At 43.9% G+C, this 15,012-nt stretch overlaps 1 protein-coding gene across 1 annotated transcript in view; it reads left to right on the plus strand.

Moving 5' to 3' along the window:
• Ces5a (carboxylesterase 5A) overlaps positions 1-15,012 on the plus strand; it is a 306,059-nt gene that overhangs the window by 99,478 nt on the left and 191,569 nt on the right. The window lies entirely within an intron of this gene.

Genomic DNA, 15,012 nt, shown 5'->3' on the forward strand with positions numbered 1-15,012 from the left:
CCCAGCAACGCTCTGAATTCCACTGGATTCTGTTGTTACAATTTCGTTAGTTTGAGTTTTTCCTCTTCTTGGTTTTTCTTAAAAGTTCAATCTTCACTTCTTCAAAAAGCTAGCACTGTGTTTGATTGTGTGTTCTGTTCTGTTCTTCCCAGTATTTAGTGTCTCTTGCTGTCCACTGGGTTTGGAATTGGCTTTTTGAGTCTTTCTAGAGTCTTAAAACGAATCATTAGATTGTTTATTGAAATCATACTACTTTTTTTAAAAAAAAAAGGAGATTTATTATGTATATAGCATTCTGTCTGCATATACAACTGCATGCCAAAAGAGGGCCCAGATGTAGTTCTAGATGGTCATTAGTCACATGGGGTTGGCTGGGAATTGAACTCAGGATCTCTAGAAGAACAGACAGTGCTCTTAACCTCTGAGCCATCTCTCCGGCCCTCATAGTACTTTTTAAATATGAGTCTTTATAGCTGCAAATTTTCTCTTTGAACTGCTTTGGTTGTACCTCACAGGGTTAGCTAGGTATGTTTTCCTTTATTTGACTCTGGGGATTTTCTTTAAGATTTCTTCAACAATATATGATTTTCTATAGTTTCTATAGTTCTTCTTACTTTTTTAAAAAAAATCTCTGGTCTGATAGGATACAAGAAATCACTTCCTTTTTTGTGTGTTTATGAAAGCTTGGTTTGTGGCATATGATGTGATCAGTTTGGGAAAGGTTTCGGTTGCTCCTGAGAAGAGTGTGTATTCTTTGTGAGGTGGACTGTTAACTCCAGTCATTTAGAGTGTGTTTTTATCTCTGGAGTTGCTTTAGTTGTTTTTAGTTTGGAATGAGAGAGTGAGGTAGGGAGTCTCCTTTATATGGTTTTAATTTGAATTTCCTTGATAATTAGAGATGCTGAACACCCTTGATAAGATGTGCTTGTTGGCCATCCCCATAGTTTTTGAAGAATATACTCAAACATATGCATGTCTGTAGTTATTGATAATTTGTTTTTAAACTTTTCAGTTATGAGTTTTTCCTATATTTTTGAGCGTCACCAGACATACATATTGTATTTTCTCTCAGCTTATCTTTTTGACTACCTTAATCATGTCTGTGAAGATGATTTTTTAAAAATAAAATTTGATGAATTCTATTTAATTGATTGTGGTCATTTGAAATGGCTAACATGTTTCGACCTTGTGAAATCCTCATCTGACCCACGGTTTTTCAGGTTTTCTTAAATTTTTCTTTAGAAGCTTCAGTTTTGCCTTTGACGCACACCCAGAACATGGCCTACCTTGGTTGAATGTTTCATGTGCACTTGAAGAGAATGTGCATCTTGTATCCAGGGAGCGAACGCCACTTAGGTCAGGTTGTCCGGCAGTGATGCTTAAACGGTCTATAATCTTCTTTGGCTTTCCATCCGCCTGTCTTATGAATTATTGAAAGTATCGAAAACTCTGACTTTAATTTAAACTTATCTGTTTCCTCCCTCATCCTTGTCAGTGTTGTGTCATATATTTTCACGCCCTGTTATTCACACTTGTTACACCTTCCTGCCTCGTTAGCCCAGATACTTAAGGCAGTAGCACGGTTCTATTCCTCACAGCTTCAAAGCTTACACGGTGTGATACGACTCCAGCTCCTCCAGCCCAGGGTTTGCACAGTACGTCATCTCCTCACAACCTTTAAGCTGTGGACAATTGGGTATAGAAGGTGGATTCCTTGAAGTGTACAGAAGGGTATTTTTGGTCCAGTCTGACAATGTCTGCCTAATAATTTCTGTGCTTTTGACTGTGGGACTGTTTGAGGGGACTATACTTTTCTGTCTCCCTCTGCTTCCTGTGAAGAACAACCTTTGCAGCACATGCTCTAATGGTCTGCTGAACCACGTGGGGCCAAGCAATTATGCACCAAATCTTCAGAAATGGCGGGCCAAAATTAATCTTGTTCTTTGTAGACTGCTTATGTCAGATACTCTACCAGAATTTGAGACAGGAAAGCAATACGGTGTTTAGTGAATTCCCCCGGTGTTTAGCAAGCTTTCTTCCTGCTGCTTGGTTATTAACATGAATGTTTCCCAGGCACATGTAGGATCTATTCATTCTTCAGCTCATGGACCTCTGGTAGATATTCTTTGGTAGTTGCTCTCTAGGTGGTCATGGTGTACAGATATCAAAAGATGCAGGGGCACCCAGTGACCTAACAGATGCTCTTCCTCCTTGAAGCTCTTTGTTTGGTATTCTTGTCCCTCAGACTCCAGCCACATCCTCTCCTTTAGCTTTGATCCACATTCCTTCAGCCCATAAGGCTCCCATGCTCTGCTGATATTTCTCATCCCTGTTTTGGGGTCTGGTGCAAGGTTAGAAGTAGAAACCCAGAGACTCATTTAAATTATTTTCTAGTATCTGAAAACAATTATTTCATAAGATTGCACAGTACTGTACATATAAAACTTTTAACGACAAGGGTAGTTGGTTCCTTTAATTCCATTACAGCCAGAACCTGTTTCAAGAATCACTCTTAAAGCAATTTGACATAGTTGTCACAGAGTTAACAAGGGCTGGATCAAAGCAAGATAGAGAAGTCCCAAGAGTCTGCTCACCTGTGATGTTTACAGATATTCTAGGATAGACTATGATATCGAAGCAGGAGCTCTTTTAAGGATCAAAGTCCTAGAGATGCTGGAGGAGAACTTCACAGCTATAAAGTTTTGAGTTTAGCTCCTTTTCTCTGTGAGGCCACAGATTCAGTCACCATGTGTAGAGATCATCATAACAGAGTCACATGAGGTGAAGTTTGTAGGGCCTCTAGCCATGGCCTGTGACTATTAATCCTTAGAAACCAGTACCAATTGGGTGAAATCCAAGTTTATTCCCTTTCCAGACCATAAATGACTCAGCATCCCAAAGGAAAGGTTGGCAAAGGAGATTCAGAGAGTTCCTGAGCCAATACCATGACAGGAACAAGAGAACTTGAACTAAGAAAAGATAAGGACGGGAGAAAAGGCTGGTGACCAACACCAAGGAAGCCTTCAGAGATGCAGTAGTCGGGGTTGACAGTGTCATCATGACGTCTCTTAGTTACAGGGAAATGAGACAACCACTTAGGTTTAGAGGATATGGGAGAGAGGGAGAATCTATTCATCCATTAAATATTTTCTGTGCCTGTAGTTTAGTAAGCGCTGACAGGAGCACTTTCCAGTGTACTCAGTGAGAGAGAGTGTTGACACACATATATTTCCCTGTAATTAGGGAAGAAACCAAATGGCATATGTTCCTGGGTGGTTGCCATGGCGGCATCCTATTCTCTGTTTGCATCCTGGTGAATTTCATTTTCTTGTTCTCAGCTCGACTTTTCTTTCCTTATGGCCTCAATGTCTTGCGTGGGGGAATCCCCTTTACCACTCCAGAAATAGAATGTGCTCATGGGTGAGGTGAAGAGAAGTTGGATTATATCAGAATAAAAGGTTCTAGGAGCCAAGTCAGATTATTTCAATTCACTCTGTAGTCTTAAAATACTGGTTTCTATTTTCTAGCAAGGACATTTTGGGACCAATAGCATCTTATGACATCACTGGGGAGGATTTCCTGACTCAAGCAGAGCTGGGTGGGGTGTAGTAAAAAGTCCATGGACTTGGGAATCACAGAGACAAATCCTCAGCACGTTTGCTCATTAGCTATATGAATAAGTTATTCATCTTCCCAGAATCCTGATTTATTACCTATAAAGTAGAGTTATTTTAAGACTTAGGTAGAAAGTCAAAGAGAAATATGAAAAGGGCCAATTGCTAGACATGGAACAGGTAGACAAATGCATTCTCCTCCCTTAGACTCTGTCTGTCTCTGTCTCTATCTCTGTCTCTGTCAGTCTCAGTCTCTCTCTCTCTCTCTCTCTCTCTGTCCTCTCTTTCTCTCCACCCCCCTCTCCAGTTCTATCAGGGAACATGGCATTTACTAGCAACTTAGAGTTGTCTAATAAGAGACTTTTTAAAAAAGATTTATTTTTTTATTTTATGTGTGTGAGTACAGTGTCACTGTCTTCAGACACACCAGAAGAGGGCATTGGATTCCATTACAGATGGTTGTGAGCCACCAAGTGGTTGCTAGGAATTGAATGCAGGACCTCTGGAAGAGCAGTCAGTGCTCTTAACTGCTGAACCAGTTCTCTGAAGCCCCACTAAAAGGCTTTTGAGGAAATGAAACCCAAGGCCTAAGGATGCCCTGGTAGATCTCTTTTTCTATGTTTCTAGATCTCTGTCCAAAAATCACGTCTTTGATTCTCTTGGGCTCTCTGAAGCAAGCAGTTGGATAAGTTCATCTTTGGACCAGAGGAGAAAATTAACTCTGAGGTACCTTGTTCTTAACTGCCAAGTCCTTTGCCATAGTGCTATCCCTTGATATGATGTCACCAATAACCAATCATCTATTCTGCTTCTAGGAAGTGTCATTCTCGAAGGCCTAGACTTGGAGGATGAGGTGATCCAAGAGCTTCTCTCTCTCTTTCTCTCTCTCTCTCTCTCTCTCTCTCTCTCTCTCTCTCTCTCTCATTCATCTTAGATCCCTGGGTTCAGATGTTGGTGACCCCTTTGCTGATTGAAATGTAGTTTCTACCTTTTGTGAACCTGCACCCTGGGTGCTATGTGGTGATCATGAAGCCAAATTTACTAGCCACAAACATGGCTTCTGAAACATGTAATTGATGACTGGAGGTACTGGATATTTACCCACCAATTGTTATCCCTCAGTGGTTCAAAGTAGCTCTTTTCTGAACTTTAATTCTGATCCATGAATGGGCTAGCCTGTTCTTGTCACTAGAGAATTCCTTTGAGCAACAAGACACAGGTGTTTGGAATAGTATACCTCTATTAAATAGGGAACTGCTGGTGATATCTAGGATTGGCAATAGTTTTTGTGATAACCCCTTAGATGATTTCTAAGTTAACATGTAGTTGGGGTGTTTGTTGAGCATGTACTATATTCTTGGTATCATCCTAAAATTTCTGGCTATTCCATAGTTAAAATGACAAACCAACTTCAGTTCTCAGGGTTCAGGTTTAAAAAAAAATATTTATACCACAGACATAACAAACACCAGGCATTTCTACCTACGATGCTCCAAACAGCCCAGTCTACTCAGATGTTTCAGACACTTCCACACACCCCTCTATTCCCTACCTTACTCCTCACACAGTTTAACTTCACTTCTACTTACCAGCCTTGCAAGTTCACTTGAGTGTTCTCAAACACCCCAGTCATGGGAAACCCTCTATAACTCTTCTGCTTCAGCGAAAGGCTTGACCACATACCTATTTGCCCTGAAATCCAAGTCTTATCCTTTTTTGCACAATTCCTTTACCACACAGGGCCTAACAAAATAACTACTACAGATAGCACAGATCCTGAGTGCTTTGCATGAATTACTTCAGGAATCTCAAACCCCTAGAGGTACACATTCTGTCTTATTTTACTGATGAGAAAACTGAGGCCAGGGTAGGGTGAGTCACAGTTAGTATCGGGGAAACAACAGAGTCAAGATTGAGTCAAGCAGCATGCTCTCTCCCACAGTGCCTCCGGTGTAGTGGGAGAGATAGGCACCGAACCAAGAATTTTACTGATAACCATCTGATTACCGTGGTGAGGAGTATTTTAAAAGAGAAGTCAAGAAGCCCTGTTTGCCTCAGTTAGTAAAGGAAATGTTTCCTTGAAAGTGAGTCCTGACACAGCCTGCAGAACCCCTTTCATGACCTCAGCAGCAGGCAGCCTTCTGAAAGGGATGGCAGACACAACTTGCATGAGAGAATATGTAGAGAATGGGGAGAGTCTACCACAGAGGTCACCCCTAGACGGCCAGTCTCCTGCTTTCCGTAAAGCACAATGAGACCCGGTCCCTTTAAACTTAATTTTTTTTTCCATACTGTTGGCCAATAGGCAAATGCTCTGGTTTCTTTTCTGTGTCCTGGACCAAGGATTGACATACTTTTTCTATATGGGGCCAAATAGAAATTATTTTAGGCTATGTGGGCCAAATAGTTTCTGCAACTCTTCAGCTCGGTAATAATGTAAAAGCAGCCATAGACAGAAATATAAGGAAGGCCAGCTGCTGTGGAAGTTGGCATGGCGTTCTCTCCAAGAGTTACCCTATGATCCAGCTACACTACTGCAAGGTATGTAAGCATAAAGTTTCCAGCACATCCACACTTGTCCCCACAGGATTCACATGGGGCTTGTCATAGACTAAGACAAGCCAAGATGCTCATTGTTGGATAAAGAAAACACACACATACATGCCACATATATACATACATAAACACACACACCCACACACACACACCCCCTCCCCCCCCACACACACACACTCCCAATGGGTGTTTTGTTTGTTTAGCCAGTTCTGTCCTATGCAGGAAAAACAGATAGAAGCAGAACTTACCACACTAAGTGAAATAAGCCAGGCTCAGAAAAACAAAGAAAAGGGAGAGAAGAAAGAACAACACAAAATAACCCAAGAAATCAGGTCATGAAAGCAGACAGCAGAGAGAAACAGAAGTGCATGTGCTCAGCGTGCATTACATACGAAAAGGAAAAGCATTGTGCTGTACAGTTAATATGCAATTTTAAACAAATTCCACAGGCAGTGAGTTGTATCAAACTCTCACTGCAGTACCAACTTTTTATACTTACTACACCACAAACTATTCTTCTTTTGTTTTTTATTCAGCCATTTAGGGAATGTAAGATCTCTTATCTCACAGGCTAGCTGTAGAAAAACAGAAGTCTAGATTTGCCTTCTGGCTGTAGTTGACTGACTCTGCCCCAGATCTGTATTTCCAGTCCTTGTATAGACATCTTTCTCTGTTTTGTTCTAAAGTCCTCAGTAAATCTTTTACTCAAGTTGAGACTAACATCTTCCTGATTGTTGCCTTCTACCAAGGGATGCTGGAGAAGGAAAAGGGAACAGAGAGAGCGGAAGAGCCACTACTGTAGCCAGCAAGGGTGCTGGCCCTTCTCCAGGTCCCACACACCAGCCTTTGTAACTCCTGTGCCAGGCCCTTCCTCCTCTTCTCCTCGGAACTTTCCTTGACTTGTGTCTACTCCACGTCATGGTGTCATTGCCTGCCACTGATCACCACCTCCCCTCTGCCTTCCACTCCATAAGCAGATCTTCAAGGTCTTGGATGATCCCAGCTCTCTTCTGACTTGTAGTGGACATGACTCTCTCTGGCTGAAATGCTCTCATGATTTTGGAAGCTCATCCTGGTCTTCTTTGTGTCGTTCCTTCCTCTTCCTGGCTTGGAAGTTCATTTCCTGGCTCAGGGTCTCTTCTCTTCCTAGTCTCTTCTCTTGATCCCATGCTTTCTCTTTGACAACACGAGTCCATGTCTCTGGCTTTTACTTCTCCAGTGTCTTAAAGGTCTTCAAATGTTACATGTTCCAAACCAGACTCATTCACTTAACCTACTGCCCATACAGTTACTAAATACTTGCACCAGTCACTAAAGATCAAGAGAACAATTTTGTGTAAAATGGGAGTCCCTGCCCTTGGCATATAGTCTAATGAAAAAGACTAAATTTTAACACCTCTCAGTACCCACAGCTCATCTCTCTATCAAAATGGCCCCTTCCCATTGTTCTTGTCTAGGTATTTGGATAGCTAACAAGTCCTGGAAGTCAGTTCTTTTAACATTCCCACTATCAACTCCCCACAACCTTCTAGTCTGGTTGGTTTACCCCATGTATTTCTTGACTCAGGTTCCCCTCAACCTGACTGTGGTGATTTGAATAGGTTTGGATCCTACACATTCATGTGTTTGAATGCTTGGTCCACAGGGACTGGCACTATTAGGAGGTGTGGTCTTGTTGGAGTAGATGTGGTCTTGTTGGAGGGAGTGTGTCACTGTTGGGGTGGACTTTCCTCCTGGCTGCCTGCAAAAGACAGTCCCCTTCTGTTGCCTGCTGGTCAAGATGTAAAACTCTTGACCTCTTCCCCAGTACTATGCCTGCCTGAACACTGTCATGCTTCCCACTATGATGATAATGGACGGAACCTCTGAAACTGTAAGCCAGCCCCAATTAAATGTTGTCTTTATAGGAGTTGTCTTGGTCATGGTGTCTCTTCACAGCAATGAAACCCTAACTAAGACACTGAGAGCTACTTTCTCAGGCCTCTTTCTCTGTATCTCCTGATGGATCCCTGATTCATCTACTGTTAACCTCTTACAAAGTACATATTTCTATGGTAAAGCTTTCACATTGCCACCCTGAGTCTTGTTTCCATGCAGGGAACCATGCTTTCAGGAACCTATCTGCCCTGCTAACTCCTGCTGGCTTGCCTTCCACACTGCTCTCCACATGGAATTCCCCTTCCTGGAGTGTGTAACCCTGAATTCCCATCACACTCTTTCCGACCTTGAGCTCATCTCTTTTCTCTGTCAGGCATACTAAAGTAAACTTTTGTGTTTGGGTGGTTTAAATTTACCCTTTGGAATTCCACCCTATCATTACTTCTCTGGCAAGGCCTTTTTGGATTTCTGCAGACAGGTGTTTGAACACTCCTTATGGTGTTTGCAATTATTTCTGAAGGTTGAATACTTTGGTTGATGTCTGTCTTCTCAGTGGTTCTCCAAGACAGGGATTTTTGCTTTGTATTCAAATTCTACTGTAGACTTCTAACACAGAGCTGGACAGAAAGGAGGTGTCTGATAAGTACTTGTTAGCCAGTAGATAGAAGGATGCTTGGTAACTACTGTGAACCAAGGGATAGCTGGAATGAAGAATGGATGAAAAGCAGCACAATTTCTCAGCCCAAAAATCACTTTTCCTGCCCTTTCCAGGCCGCTCAGATGCTGCCTTCTCTGATCCTCATGGTGGGAATTTGCCTCTCCCTGCCTTCTCTGCATTGTGGCTGCCCCAGTTGTAATTATCTTGTTCCTTTCTCTACTGTGTTCACAGCAGCTGTGTCCTTGAGGTCCAGAGGTTTCCTGACTTCCAGGACCAATCTTGTTCGCCTCTGTATCTTCCAAGGCTCAAGAGAGACTTGAAGCATTTCTTCAGATGGTCCAAGTCTTTCTGAGACATCCTCCAAACATGATGTCACAGCCACCCAAGGGCTGAGAAGGGACATCTACCTCGTTGACCACTGTCATTTCCCTGTACAGCCACCAGAAACAGTCCTTTTCCTTGCCTTCCTATAAATCTTAGCACAACGATTCATTGTCCTGATTCGTGATTTCTGAGTTGCTGGTGGTTCGATGAGTTTATTACCGTGTCATGTCACTGCCCGGGGGATCCGTTTCAGCCCTGCTCACAGCTTTGTTACATCTACCTTTCTAAGAATGTCCTTGCCTGTGCTCTAAAATCAATACTTATGTTCACAAGAACTGAGCTACTTCTAAACTGTAAAAACCCACTCTTTACTAAAGTTTGATGACCAAGACAGGAACGCAATAATTTAGTCAGCCCCCTTTCTTCTGCATTGCCCAGAAAAGGCTGGGGGTGTGACTTAAGACTTCACCTGACATGTGCAAGGGTGTGGCATTGGCATCAAAGAAAAGAGAAGGGGGGATGGAGAGAAAGAGAGAAATGAGGAGAGAAAGAGAGAGAGAAGAGAGAGACAGAGATAAATTAAGAGAAAGATGAATATATATGTATATATATATAGAGAGAGGGGGATGGGGGAGGGAAGAAGAGAGGGAGGGGAGGGGGAAGGTGAGGGAGAGGGAGAGGAGGGGGGATGGTATACCTGATTTGAGATTTTTACTTTATACATTTTGGCTATGCTTTCATAGCTGTGATTTAGCACGGCTGTTGCTTCGGGATCCCAATGGCATTGGCTTATTACACACTCCAACGTCATTTCTGCTCACTTCAGCATGTTTATCCATGCTGTGTGCGCTAATCTTTTTTTTTTTTTTTGTCTTGTTGGGAGAGTAGGGTGTTCCATTGCACTGAGTATTCTGGTTATCTGAGTTATAGCCGATATGCATTTGACTTTCATAAAATTAACCACACAGTACGGTTTCCTCCATCGCATTTCTATGGTGGTTAATCTTGACTATCGATATGGTTGGGTTGAGAGGCCTCTAGAAGATTCTGAGAGTGCCTGTGCGGGCATTTCAAGAGAGGGTTAAATGTGTGGAGAAGGTCTACCTCTCATGTCAGTAGCATCAACAATAAACTTGGGTCCCAGCTGGAACAAAAAGAGGGAGAGGATATCATAGCCCATCGCTATGAAATTCCCTCTCTCTGCTTCATGGCTGTGGGCTGTGCTTTTTTTCTTCTACCACTCACTTGCTGCCATGACATTCGGCTTTGCTACAGGCTTAAAGCAAAGGAGCCAGCTGACCATGGCCGGGAACCGTGAGCCAAACTTTCCTTTCCAAGCTGTTATCCTGGGCATTTGGTTACAGGGATGAAAAGCTAATGCACACAACAACTAATTGTTCAAAACAACAGGGATGCATTCCAAATACCTGGTCCCATTGCAAGGACTGTCACGTGATTTCTTATATAGTCCTGGCAGACATCCCGCAGCAAAGTGGTTTGGATGAAGAAATCATCACACAGAAATGCTACCTTCATAAGTCCTCAGGACTAAGAACAGCAGGATCAGAATTCTTGACTCCAAAGCCCTTAACTGTACAATACATTTCCCTCCAGAGCGCTGGGGACTAAAACTCGGCGTGCTGGGTCACATGCTCTGTCACTGAAATATGCCTCCATACCTCTACGTATCAATTCTCAATTAATTTCCCTTTTATGATCCCGAGAGCTCTGAGGGCTTTCTTATTTCTTCCAGACAACCATGACAAACTGCCCCTGAGCCACAGTTTACTGGCTAAGGAGCACTGATTGGGTCTTCCTTATTTTTCTTCCTAGTCTTTGGGACCACAGAACCTTCCTAACAAAACACAAGATTCTAGACACAATAGGCTGTGGGGATAGAGAGGTTTGGTGTCATAGAGTTGGTTTTAAATTTTAGCTACAATCCCTTGACAAAAACGTAAGAAACAGAGTCTGCATCTGATATAGGAGGCCTGGATCAACCAGTCCATCAACAAATCTTCATTAAATGCCACTAAATGCAAGGCACCACCATGCTCAGTGCTGTGGGCAGCTGTCCGAGTGGCTCTGGTTTATAGTCGTGCTGCGATTTGCAGCTTCTGATGAAAAAGACTATTTATGGCAGGCCAGAGCGTATGAGGCTGATGGCTGCTAAGTCTGCTTAAGCCTTTAACTGAGATTGCAGCTTTTTCTTGAGGGAAGAGAGAAACAAAAGCAAGCAGCCGTCCCTCCGGTTGAAAGTGTGTAAGTTAAGCTTCGATGTTATGAAACACCGGGGACGGGACTGAAATTGCCTTCCCTGGGAAAACGAGAAGCAAGAGGCCCCATGAGTTCACTATTTCTGCAGGGAGGGGAACGGATGGCATTACAGAAGAAAGACGGGAGGGGCACCATTTTCATGGCGTGTTTCAAGCATGCGTATTTTTTTCCTTTTAAATGACACGGAACTTATCTTGCCATTTGGAAATGTTAACTTTGGAAAGGGCAATTAGCATAGGGACATGTGGAATGGTTGAGCGTGTGAGGATTGTGGGGTGGAGAGAAGAGAAGTGATGGATTGTCAAAACGCTCGTGGCGGCCTGGTGTCAACGATGCCTACCCAGTTTCAAAGAGCAATAGGGGGGGCACAGCGCACATGTCAGGACACCCTGGGGAGCCCAGGGAGACATTTTGTTTGATAGCCTTCTGAACATTTGCAGAGGGAATGGCATAGTAGCAGCAGAGTGCCACCATGGAGGAGAAACCATCCAGAGACACTCCAACCAGAGACTCCATGTTGTAGATTGGGTGTTGGTGACCTCCCAAAATTCCTATGTTGCATCCTCATGCTTTCTATGGGGTAGAGCCTTTGGGAAGCAATTAAGACACAAAATGCACATCCCAAGAAGTCCAAGGGTGCTTCCTCACCTCTTCTGCCATGTGAAATGTAATAGGAAGGCACCATCTCTAAATCTGATCTTGGGCTTCCCGGCCTCCAGAGTGCTAACACATTTTATAGTTGGCTACCAGTCCCTACCTGTCATAGCAATCAGAGTAGACTAAGCACTCGAAACTCCACGGAGTTATCAGGAGATAGACTTTGAAGATCTGCACACGATTCCACACGCACTTTAGCTGAGCTAGGCGTGGCTTGCTAAAGTCTCATAGGGTTGTTGCAACCACGTGCTCTAGGGCTCATGTGCACGGAGTCTGAGTTCTTGCAGTATGACCTGGGCCAAGTCAAGTGATAACTTCTCACGGCTTCAGCATGAAGCAGGGATACGGATGGTGGCCATACTTCAGAGGGGTTTCAGGAAGATGAAACAAGATATGTGGAGGCTACTTAGAGTGGTGTATTCTATGTTCAGAGGAGCTAGCTGTTACCACTGTTATCTGTTATGATTATTGGTCACAATAGTATGGCCGGACTAATACGACGAAGGGTCAGGTGAGGTTCAGGGCATTTGGCTGTTCCATGAGGGCAAAGTGACACCAAGTTAGACCAGTCTGAAGGGAGTGAAGCCTCACTGCTGTCATTGTCCTCAATGTCCTCATTTGCTCTTTAGGGAGGTACTACCATCATCTCTAATCAGGGAAGCCAACTATACACAACACTATTTATACATAGAGGAAGCAAGAAGGAAAACAGAGAGGTCTTAGCCTCCAACAGAGAAGTCTAAATGGATATTTAGGTAATTTTGACCCATTATTTCAAACTGCCTTTATCTTAAAAACAAAACAAAACAAACAAAAGAAAAACAAAGACGCCTATGGGAAGGCAAGAGTCCTTCATCCCCCAGGTAGTATTGCTGGAGACCAATTACAGTTGAGAAGAGGGACTAGGTTTGGAAAAGGATCTTCAAAGTGTGCCAAGGCATGGGTGGGAGGTGCTGTAGGTGCAGATGTCTATTTTTCTGATCATACGTCTCGGTACCCAACATAGGACTGGGGAGCCCCATGGTGGTGTGTTATCAGGTGCAGAAGGAGTGAGCTCCGGTGAAGACAGATTTCCTTAGCTTTGCTGACAAGGTTTGGCCAGACGATAGCTGTAGGAATGTAGTCCGTGTGCCCCAGTATGGAGCCAGGAATGGTGTCTGCCCTCACAGGATGGAGAGTAGGGAAGAGATCCCAGGATCTTCCTCTCAAGTCTTCAGAGATAGGTGTGGTCTGCTGGATTCCTATTGAAATTGTATCACCAAAACAGCCAGGTGGGAGAAGTCAGTGTGACCTTGTGCTTGTGGGAGAAAGTCACTCCTATGAGACAGCAAGTTGGTGACAATGTACAGGATCCACAGTACAGGGCCTCCTGCTTCTGACAATGGTGTGGTGCTTAGTCAGAGGCCTGGAGGGCGTAGAAGGTAACCACATCAGCTGGGGTGGCCTATTTCTTGGTCGTCGATATTTTAGAGAGTGCTTTGGGACCACAGCATTTGGGAATAGGCACAACTGGGCAGAGGCGGGGGTGGGGGGATTCCTTTTGTATCTACGTCCTACACCATGAAGGTATCTTAGTTTTTCATTGCATAATCTTCCTATCCTCACATGGCATCCCTGGTCTTAGGAAAGAGTCTGTTTTGGGTAGAAATCTAATAAATTAAACCTAAATTTAGAAAAGAGAAACGTACCCATCATTTCCCCCAATCATTTCCCCCACCATTTCGGTCCACACTGCTAAGCATCGGCAGCCCTTGAACAGCTTTTATGCAGAGCGAGTTTCTTGGGTAGGGGGAATCTCAGTCATTTACCCTAAGATTGATATTGCAGACTCCTTTACTCCTGTAGGAGATTTTGAACTGTGTCTACTGCCCTGTCCACAGTTCTCACTGACCTCCAACGTGTTGGCAGAATTGTGAATTTTCTCCATTTTTGCATCTCTCTGTTGGAGGGTTAGGCAGTCACAGAAGGGTCCCGAGGAAGCTGTGCTGTGTGGCTTTTCCTGCAGGAGATGTGAACTGATTGGTTGGAAACCCTGCTCACCCAACAGAATCTGGGACTTTCCAACCCCCACTCTGCTCTCCTTCCCTCACCGCCCCCATGGGAAAAAAACCTCTAGGCTGTGACCACCCCTCGCCTCGGCATTTCCAGCAACCTGCCTAAGAGCACCCATCCAGGGGTTCAGCTTTTGGGCACAATCCTAGGTCCTAGCTGACATGTCATTGTGCCTTGCCTAAGACCTGTAAAACCCCCTTCTCTTAGCCTGGGTGCACAATTTCCCTCGTCTTGTTCCTTAGGACCAATGAAAGAGTCTAATAAGCCTCCCTTATCTGCTTCTAATCTGGTTTAATCTGGCCTATATTGCATTGGTGGAGAACCTATTGTGAACAAATGGTTATTCACACCAGATAAGACTGAAGAAGTGATTTTACCCAAGTCTAGTTTGGTGAGCCAATGCGTTTATTGGGTTACTTACAAGACTGCAGTGACTCCAAAGACAGCTGTATTCCCCAGAATCCACTGCACCATGGGTGAAAGCTGCATCCCTGGATCCCTGCACCACCTGCATGGAGTGGAGCTGAAGCTGCACCAAGGAGTCTCTTCCCCAGGAACCGTTTGCTGCTTCTGTGTCCTTGGGGAGAGGGGCCTTGCTAACCCTACGCATGCTGTCTGAGTTTCTTCTACCTACTGAGTTCCTCTGGCTCCCTGAGCCGGGTAAACCCCCTCCCTTTGGACAGCAAGAAATGCTCCATTTCGGAAGAGATGGACAGGTACATCACAACCAACTGAGTGAGTATGGCCAGTTGCGCTGGTTTTGCTCTGTCTGTGTAAAAGCAAGCCTGCAGCTCAGGCTAGAGTTGGTAGCCTTGCACCTCCTCATCAGGACATTTTCTCTCTCAGTTTTGGATGCTAGGCCATTCCGATATTATTTGTAAAAGAGCCCTTCAATCAAATACATTGTTATAAAAGTGCCTCCCTTCCAAGAACATGGTTGTTACAAGTATAATACCTATTATGTAAAATCTGTAAGTCAGTGTCATGATGCAGGCT

Source organism: Rattus norvegicus, chromosome 19 (assembly GCF_036323735.1).
Source record: "Rattus norvegicus strain BN/NHsdMcwi chromosome 19, GRCr8, whole genome shotgun sequence".
Lineage (NCBI taxonomy): Eukaryota > Metazoa > Chordata > Mammalia > Rodentia > Muridae > Rattus > Rattus norvegicus.